The 10,487-nt window shown below is 43.8% G+C and overlaps 2 pseudogenes; both read left to right on the forward strand.

The window, feature by feature from the left end:
- Positions 1-242: 242 nt before the first annotated feature.
- Positions 243-8,554, forward strand: LOC148015122 (meiotic nuclear division protein 1 homolog; annotated as a pseudogene).
- Positions 8,555-9,109: 555 nt separating this feature from the next.
- Positions 9,110-9,748, forward strand: LOC148015123 (meiotic nuclear division protein 1 homolog pseudogene; annotated as a pseudogene).
- The last annotated feature ends 739 nt before the right edge of the window (positions 9,749-10,487 follow it).

The raw sequence follows: 10,487 nt of genomic DNA on the forward strand, positions 1-10,487 counted from the left end.
CGACATCTGGTGAGAAGCTGCAGGGAATAAGTGAAGTTCAAGATGAAGACATCGGCATCAACAAACATAATTGCAAAAAGGAGTCAATGATTAGTCATGGAGTTGTCGGCATGGCCGCCAAGTTGAGGAGAAAGCCTGTGGACTGACAGTCGCAGCGCAGTGCACAGGCGGCGTCCACGGTGGTAGACCCATCCGGATTCGAAGTTGAGCATCTCTCTCGGCTGCAAGCGGAACGTATCGTCGCAAATATGGGAGTGTTCATGTCGAAGAATAGAAGTCTCTCTCTGGACGAAAAAGAGAAGTCAACCTTTAAAGATCTTCCATGAAAGCCAGGATGTCTATCTTCTGCGTGAATTGGAGAAGCAAGACCCAGGAAAGGGGTGGTCAGTCAAACAGTGAAGGATGTGCTGCAGACCTTAGTTGATGACGATCTCCTGTTCAAAGACAAGATTGGCACGTATGAATATTTCTGGAGTTTTCCAAGCTCTGCTGATCAGCTGAGACAAGTTCGAGCAAAACTCGAAGCTGTTATAGGAAACTTAAAGTAACAGCAAGCACAGCTTACTAGAGAGATAGAGTGCTCCAAGAAAGGCAGAGAGGATACAGTTGAACGTGAGGCAGCCTAATTAGAACTAAAAGGTACAGAGGAGAGGCATAAGTCTTTGAAGACAGATTTGGAAGTCTATGCGGACACTGATCCTGTTGCTTTTGAAGCTATGAGAAATGGTTGCAAACCTGCCCATACTGTAGTGAACCACTGGATAAATAATATATCTGCTTTACAACATTGGTGTTCTACGAACTTCCCAGATGCAAAAGACAAATTGGAACTTATGTACAAAGAGATGGCTTGGATGGTATGGACGGTCTTCTCCAAATGAAAAGGATTGAAGCTACTGTGCTGGAAACAGATACTCTGCAGTGAACCCCAATATAAATAGCTACTTACATGCAGGCATCTTGGTTGGCACATGATGTGACTCAAGTGTAGCTATTTCTATCTGTGGTGCATCTTTAAAGTTAAGCCATTGTGTCAGACTCATTGGAAGTTTGGCAGATCTATTATTGCTTATCAATCTATTCATCTTGTCTATTTGTAAGATTGATTGCCAATCCTGAAATTTAATAAGGACTTCTGTGGTTGCGACATTGCTTTCACAAATCCTTCGACATCTTTGGTGAACCCGACGTGAAAGCGTCGCAGAAATTTCAGGATGGGAGACACTTCAGCCTCTATTTCAGCTTCTTCTTCAATTCCAGCTGCGTCTACTTCAGCTCCATCTATGACTGCTGCGTCAAGTACTTCAACGGAGGATCTAAAACAGATTTTGCAGAATATGTCCATGTATATGCAGCTCCAAAATCAGCAAACTCAAATGTATATGCAGCAGCAACAACAATTGCATCAACAGCAGTTGTCTCAGCAAAGGCAACTCTATTCGGAGCAGGAGAATGCAAACAGCGCGACTAAGGCTATTGAAGCAGTTGAGAGTGAGAAGAAGCTATTTGATGGGCGTAATGTTTCAGCATATTTGAAGACATATGAGATCAAGATGGGGTTCTTTGGAGTTCCTGCTGGACTTATGAGTAAGTACTTCCTTCGACTTGTCACACCTGCTTTGAGGACAAAGGTGACTGATTTATATATTCAAAATACACATTGGCAAGATTTTAAGAAGGCTCTTAAAGAAGAATATTTCCTTGAGGACTTTGGTATGGCTACTCGACGGTCATTCCGAGAGTGGGTCTACATGCCAAACAAAGGTCTTGCTGCTTCGGAGCTGATTCGAGAATTCGAAGAAAGGTATAGTCAGCTTGATGCTATTGAACAAAGAGCATTGGATGTTGAAAAAGTTGAACTTTTCTTGCAAGCTGCAGATCCTACTCTTCAAGAAGAATTGGGTGAGCTTCTTGAAGATCGCACGAAGCCTATGGGTCTTAAAACTGATTGGCAGGATGCTCAGGATGCAGTTTCGACATTGACCAAGAGGAGGATATGGAAGACTCGTCTACAGAATGGTTCCATGACACCTACATCATCATCAGCTCCTATGCCTACTTCTATTCCTGTTATTTCTTCTCCTCCTCAGCCAGTTTCTTGGCCTATGCCAGTGCCTACTGTTTCTACTCCACTTATTCCTCCTATTCCACGACCGATGCCTACACCTTCTGCTCCAAACCCATCTGTTCCATCGGTGCCTACCTCTATTGATGATATAATCAAAGGAATCACAGATTTGACACTTGAGTCAGTCAAAGCGGAGTTGGTGGGTAAGTTGAAGGAGCAGTTTGCTTCCACTGTGCCTGCTACTTCTTCTAGTGCTCCTATTGCACCTAGGAGTGCTCCTAGTGCTCCTAGGAGAGATCGGAGATGTATTTGGTGTGATAGTACGGAGCATCAGCATTGCAGGGATTGTGACTCTTTCCAGGATGCAAGGAGGCAGAATTTGGTATATTGGGGGCAAGATGGTAAAATTTGGTTGACTGAGACAGGAGCTCCACTTGCTACCAACTTTGGTAAAGGTGGAATGAAGAAGTTAGTGGAGGACATGGCTGCGCGTACTTCTTATGTGATGGCTAGAGGTGATGCTCCTGCATATGGAGTACAGATTGAGAAGGGATCGGAGACTCAGTCCGCACTATGGACTTATGCTATGGAGACTGCAAACAAGGGGAAAATTCAGCAAGCTGTTTTGACTAGCGCAGGCTCTAGCATCAGATCAGAGACAGGATGGGACTCGCCTGTTGACAGGTATTCTATTTATGCTTATTTGGCTAAATCTCATGGTGCAGATGTATTTGTTGAGGAGAAGCGTAAGAGGGATGAAGACAATCCAAGTGCAGCTAAGAAGACTAGAGGGGGTGAGTTTGTTACTCCACCTACTGCAGGACCGTCTTCAAGACCAGGGCCAGATCGACAGATGGAGGATGTTCAAAAGAGAGAAAAGAGGCAAGAGCCTAGAGAGAGAAAGCAGCCAGGATTCAGATTGATGTCCGATATTGAGACATCTACAGACATGAAGAAAATCTTTAATGATAAGATACTTGGCAGTGAGGTGACTTTCACTATTTCTGAGATTTTGGGCATCTCAAAAAGAGAGTTTCAGGATCAGTTTCAGGAGGTCCTGAAGAGGAAAAGACATGCATTGGCTACCACTGATACACAGGGAGTTTTGATCGGAGAGTTGGATGATGATGATGATGAGGTTATGGTTGATAATGCTTCTGTTTTGCCGCAGGTAGAAAAGAGGGTTCAGCCTATGCATTATGCTGAAATTGATGAGCCTGTTTTGATACCGCGTAGTCACTTCTCGCGGAGCCATTGGGCTAGGGCAACTACAGAGACGATGGTAAAGGTTGGAGAGAAACAGGTGCCTTATGTTGCATTGGTTGATCATGGTTCAGAGATTAATCTCATTGTTCGTGGAGTTTATGAGAGTAACAGATGGCCTATGGATGTAGAGCATGGGTGGCGTATGAGAGCCGCCAATAACACTGCAGGTGATTTATATGCTGCTTGCCCTAGTGTTAGGGTTTCTATTGGTGATGTAGAGGAGGATTTTCATTTCTTTGTGCAGGATTCATGCTCGTATCCCATAATTCTTGGACAGCCATTCATTACAGAGATGCGCATGGAGACAAAGGTCATGGATGATGGATCTGCTTATGCACGGATTCGCAGTAAAGATGGTATGAGAGCAGTTCAGTTTATGACTGTATGTGTGAATCATGTTAGAAACAGAGATACTCTGAGAGATGCACCCTTGCCCACTGTGAGGGATTCGGGTTTTCATTAGGTACCACCGTTTCGCGAGACGACGGTGGTACAGAGGAGAGGAGATTGGAGTTCTCGCCTCCTGGCAGCAGTGTTTTCTCCTCCGGTTATGTTGGGATTTCAGCAAACAGTTCAATGAGCTATCAGAAGACTTCTAGGTTGCCTAGAGCTGCCAGGCAGTATATATGCAGGAAGGAGAAAAATTTGAAAAATGCAGGAATTTTGGAGGATGATGAGCACATAGATGGTATGTATGACAGTGTGATTTGTGCAGATACGATGACAGAGATGAGAGATATGCTGAAAACTGATATGCTGAATTGTCATGGTAATGTATTAGTGCAATCCCTGGACATGTTTCAAGAAATTGCAGATTTTGTGTCACAGATTGAGTCAGAGGCTGAGGAAACTCAGCAAAGAGTGTTGAGTGCTGAAGAAATTCAGCAAACAGAGTTTCCAGCTGGTTATGATCAGCTTTCAGAGAGACAGAGGGCTGAAAATTTTCAGCCAACAGAGTTTATTGCTGAAATATTTCAGCATTCAGAGTTTGGGGCTGTTTCTATGCAGTCCATAGAGCAGAGGGCTGAGAATATTCAGCCATTGGAGTGCAGAATTGCTGATTTACAGCAAGGTTTATGTAATGCAGAAGAGCATAATGAAGCCAGGGTTGACACGAAGTACAAAACTGTGGATAAGAAGGTGAAGCCGGTTGCTGTACCGCTTCCATCTGACAGTGATCAGCAAATAGAGAGGGCTGCTAAACAGCAAATTTTGAGAAATCCGGAGCATATTGGTCATAAATTTTCAGCAGAGACACTTGCTGAATTGAAAATTGGAAATGGTGATTTTTTGTTACCCATGGAGAAGCAATGCTTTCAGGAGATGCTTGAGCGTCATGGAAGGGGATTTGCTTTTGTCCCACATGAGATTGGATGTGTGAATCCTGATGTTGTTGCTCCTATGGTCATTTTTACTATTCCTCATATTCCATGGAATCTCCGACCTATTCCAGTGCCTAAAGCACACTTGCCAAAGCTGATTGATTTATTGAATGAGAAAATCAGGATGGGAATCCTTGAGCCTTCATCTGCACCATACTCAAACAGGTGGTTTACAGTTCCAAAGAAGAATGGTACTCTTCGATTTATTCAGGACATGCAGCCAGTGAACAGAGTTACCATCAGGAATGTTGGTATAGGTCCAGTTGTGGATGAGTTTGCAGAGGCATTTGCTGGACGTGCCATCTATTCTTTGGGTGATTTGTATTCAGGATATGATCAGTTTCAGCTGGCTTTGGAAAGCAGGGACATAACCACCATGAGAACTCCTATTGGGCTTGTCAGGATGTGTACCTTGCCTCAAGGTGCTACTAATTCTGTTGCGCATATGATGAATGCCATGCATAAGGTCCTTCGTGATTACATACCTCAGCTTACTATGCCTTTCTTGGATGATGTGCCCATTAAAGGGTGTGCAGAAGAAGAGAAGAATGAGAGCCTAAATGAGCAGGGATGCAGGTACTTTGTGGCTGAACATATTTCAGCATGTGAGAAGATTTTGGCCAGGTTAGAAGAAGTGAACTTGACACTTTCAGGGCAAAAATCTGTTTTTGGAGTGAATGAGGTTGTCATTGTTGGGCATATGTGTGGATATTATGGCAGGAAACCTTCACCTGATAAGGTGAATGCTATAGGCAAGATTGCAGAGTATTGTTCCACCACTTCTGAGGTACGGAGATTCATTGGTGCTTGTGTGTTTTATATGATTTGGATACCTCATTTTGCACACATTGCAGATTGTTTGTATCAGCTGCTTCGAAAGGGGCAGAAATTTTATTGGGATGAGAGCCACACTAGAGCCATGCGGAAATTGAAGAAGTTATTGCAGAATGCTCCTACTCTCAGGAAAGCGAATTATAATTGTGATAGGCCTATTGTATTGACAGTTGACACTAGTCCAATTGGCATAGGTTGGGCTGTGGGTCAAGATGATGCAGATGGAAACAGGTATGCTATTCGGTTTGGGGCAAAAGTCCTAAACGAGAGACAGAGGAGATATCCGCAAATCAAGAGGGAGTTATTGGGGATTGTGACGGCTCTCAAATGTGACAAGGAGTACTTTATTGGAGCTTCAGTTGTGGTAGAGACAGATTGCTTGCCATTGATTGGTATGATCACGAGTTGCTCTACTCCAGATATAGCCATGTTGAGATGGATTGCATACATCAAGTCATTAAATCCGGAATTTAAACACATAGCAGGGAAGGATAATCCAGTGGCAGATATGTTGTCTAGAGCCAGGTATGATGATGAGGAGACTCTACTTGCAGAAGAGGATGATGCAGAAATTTCAGCCACTATGGTTGATCATGTTTGTCATGTTTATGATATTGTGGCTTTCACAGAAGAACTTTATGTTGGAGATTGGTTGCAGATTGGCAGGTACCTTAGTACACTAAGCAAAAGAGATGAATGGACAGATGAAGAGTTCAAGAAGATCAGAAGGAAAGCCTATGGTTATTTTCTCAAGGACGGATTTCTTTGGAAGCATCCGAAGAAAAGAGGCGGATTACCTTTGCGGGTTGTCTGTGATAGAGAGTCACAGTTACAGGTGATGAGGGAGTTTCATGAGAGTCCTTGGGCTGGTCATAGAGGAGTATGGGCTACTTATGAGAAGATCAGGGAGAAATATTGGTGGAAAGGCATGTATAGAGATGTTTCTCACTTTGTTGAGACTTGCAGAGACTGCCAGATGTATTCAGTAGTGCGTCATAGAGATGAGCTTCATCCTACCTATCCGCTATGCATTCATTATAAGTGGGTAGTTGATTTGGTTACCATGCCTATGGGTCTATGGCAGATGAGGTACATTGTTTTGGCTAGAGAGGATCTTACTAATCATGTTGAGGGCAGATCTTTGAGAACGAAGACCACTAGTGCAGTGTGTAAGTTCTTATTGGAGGAAATTTTCTGCAGGTATGGTTGTGTGGGTAAGATCACTGCGGATCGTGGTGAATTGGATGCAGATGAAGCTAGGGAGTTTTTCTCTCAGCTAGGAATCAAATTGGCTCTAACCACAGCATACAATCCAGAGGGAAATGGGAAAAGTGAAAGAGGGCATCCGCCGATAGTGAAAGCATTAGCCAAAGCATGCAGAGGACGGATTGGAGAATGGCCGAGACTTCTACCATTTGCTTTATGGGCTGATCGTACGACTCATAGTGTTACTACAGGATATATGCCTGCAGAGTTGATGTATGGTCAGAAACCTGTTATGCCGATTGAGACTTGTGCTTTGACTTGGTCAGTTTTACCTTGGCAGGAGGATTTGACGAGAGAGGAGCTCTTAGCTCTTCGGATTCGACAGTTGGAGAGGAGACCTGAGGATATTCAGCTAGCTATTGACAGGTTGAAAGTTGCTAGACTAAGGAACAAGGACAGGTTTGATAGTAGGCATCGCTTGCGGCCTAGAGCAATAGAAGAGGGAGATTGGGTATTGGTCTTTGATAGTAGCCTTGAAAATCAGCATACTGCACTTCGGAAGATGGTGAAAAGATGGTTTGGGCCATACATAGTCAGACATGTCTTTGATAATGCAACATATGAACTGACAGAGTTGGATGGGACAGTGCTTAGAGTGCCAATTGCTGGAAAAAGAATCAAGATTTTCAAGAAAAGAGATGATGAGGATTATGCATTGGAAGAATTTTCAAGAGAAGAGCAACGACAAGAAACTCCAATGGAAGAGACAGATGATATGGCTGAAAATCTTGTTGATCTACCGGAAATGCATAATGAAGAGATTGATTTGTTTGTGGATCTTGATGATAATGATCATGGGTAGTTGGCTCATCCGGAGGATGCGCAGGATTAGAGGGGGTGGATGTCGTATTGCTGCGCATTCGAGGTGTGTAAACCACCCAAAAGTTGTGCATGGGATTTGGTACTTTGTACATATTTAGTTGTTGTGATTACATTTATTCTCAGCGTATGAGTATTGATGCTCACATGAAGGGCTTCACTTCAGAAGTTTTTGTTAATAGCATACTTATTAGTATCTATGGTAAATGTGGCGCTTGTAGCCCTTGGTGGGCAACTCTCTTGTGGATATGTATGGGAAATTTGGCTCCCTTGCGGAAGTACATCATGTTTTCAACAACTTACCCATTCGTGATGTAGTCTCTTGCCTCAGCTTTATATTGGAAACAAACTGGTAGACATGTATGGCATAAGTGGCTTACTTGCTGAAGCACATCGTGTTTTTGACATGCTGCCAATTCATGATGTAATCTCATGGAATGCATACATTTCAAGATACGCTGAACTTGGAGCTTGGGGGATTTCTTGAAATCTTTGACAGTGGTGAAGGTTCGACATCATCCAGCTGCCGAGCACAGTCTTATTACTGGATTCAGAGGGTCTAATAAAGGAAAAAGCTTTGCCACGGATGGCTATTTTTGAAAAAGGAAAGAGCCTTTTTGGGGGGAAGAAGGGGAGCTATTTTGAAAAAGAAGAAGAGGTATTTTGGGATGGAGGAACGCGGCAGGAAAAGGAAGGGAGGAACAGAGGAGTTTTGGGGGGAATCAAGCTTGGGGAATCCTGATCATATATTCGATATTTTGAAAGGAGAGAATCAGAACGCCAAGGGAAGATCTATCGGATTGTGAGCACGGAGGCAGAGGGGAAGGCTATCGAGGACTCTCAAGGAGCTCGGAGGAGGAGCCATCCTTTCTCAGCAACAGTACATAATCACAGCATCTGTGCTATAATCCATTTTTGATTCCGATATATTCATCCATCGATCCGGATCAGAGGAAGAGGGATTTCTTCCTACACAGAAATGACCAGCAATGTTTTATCATCATCGTCGTCGTCGACATCAAGATCACCGCATACATAAAAGGATGACGAATAAGGTAGCAGGCGTGAGACAGCAGAAGAACGGAGACGGTGAGTGGACAGACAAAAAGAATGTGCTGAGGAGACTGAGAACGTTGCAGAAGATGACAAGGTGACACAATGATTATGGCAAGTTTTGGAGATAAAGTTAACAACGGAATCTTCAATCATAACAGTCAGTCAAGTCAAAGGTGCGACATCTGGTGAGAAGCTGCAGGGAATAAGTGAAGTTCAAGATGAAGACATCGGCATCAACAAACATAATTGCAAAAAGGAGTCAATGATTAGTCATGGAGTTGTCGGCATGGCCGCCAAGTTGAGGAGAAAGCCTGTGGACTGACAGTCGCAGCGCAGTGCACAGGCGGCGTCCACGGTGGTAGACCCATCCGGATTCGAAGTTGAGCATCTCTCTCGGCTGCAAGCGGAACGTATCGTCGCAAATATGGGAGTGTTCATGTCGAAGAATAGAAGTCTCTCTCTGGACGAAAAAGAGAAGTCAACCTTTAAAGATCTTCCATGAAAGCCAGGATGTCTATCTTCTGCGTGAATTGGAGAAGCAAGACCCAGGAAAGGGGTGGTCAGTCAAACAGTGAAGGATGTGCTACAGACCTTAGTTGATGACGATCTCCTGTTCAAAGACAAGATTGGCACGTATGAATATTTCTGGAGTTTTCCAAGCTCTGCTGATCAGCTGAGACAAGTTCGAGCAAAACTCGAAGCTGTTATAGGAAACTTAAAGTAACAGCAAGCACAGCTTACTAGAGAGATAGAGTGCTCCAAGAAAGGCAGAGAGGATACAGTTGAACGTGAGGCAGCCTAATTAGAACTAAAAGGTACAGAGGAGAGGCATAAGTCTTTGAAGACAGATTTGGAAGTCTATGCGGACACTGATCCTGTTGCTTTTGAAGCTATGAGAAATGGTTGCAAACCTGCCCATACTGTAGTGAACCACTGGATAAATAATATATCTGCTTTACAACATTGGTGTTCTACGAACTTCCCAGATGCAAAAGACAAATTGGAACTTATGTACAAAGAGATGGCTTGGATGGTATGGACGGTCTTCTCCAAATGAAAAGGATTGAAGCTACTGTGCTGGAAACAGATACTCTGCAGTGAACCCCAATATAAATAGCTACTTACATGCAGGCATCTTGGTTGGCACATGATGTGACTCAAGTGTAGCTATTTCTATCTGTGGTGCATCTTTAAAGTTAAGCCATTGTGTCAGACTCATTGGAAGTTTGGCAGATCTATTATTGCTTATCAATCTATTCATCTTGTCTATTTGTAAGATTGATTGCCAATCCTGAAATTTAATAAGGACTTCTGTGGTTGCGACATTGCTTTCACAAATCCTTCGACACCGCCTTTGCCATATATGTTATGTGCACTGAGGTGCAAGAGGACAGTGACGAGGACATCGACGCACCCTCTCGGCCACTATTAGAGTACTTTGAGAGGGAGCCTGAGGAGATCACTCTCGATCTGAGTGTTGAGGCAGCACAGAGCTTGGCCATTATGCACCCACCTCCCTGCCCTGATGAGATGCCCACTAGCGAAGAGCCACCCCTCTCTTCTCTCCATGGTATCACCATCGAGGGGGTGGAATATCTACTCATGCAGGATGTGCTAGAGTTGTTGGAGCTTAGGGAAGAAGAACTATACTGTAGCATGGTGCGTGATGCACCTAGTGATTTCATAGATTTTGATTTACAGGATGCCCCACCACATGTTGATGAGGTGGCTCGTTATGATGGCACGAGCATCGATGACATCTCTGCCATTGTGAGCATCCAGGAGCAGATTGAGGA

This window comes from Lygodium microphyllum, chromosome 24, assembly GCF_053477565.2.
Source record: "Lygodium microphyllum isolate KBCC chromosome 24, Lygodium_microphyllum_v1.1.10, whole genome shotgun sequence".
Lineage (NCBI taxonomy): Eukaryota > Viridiplantae > Streptophyta > Polypodiopsida > Schizaeales > Lygodiaceae > Lygodium > Lygodium microphyllum.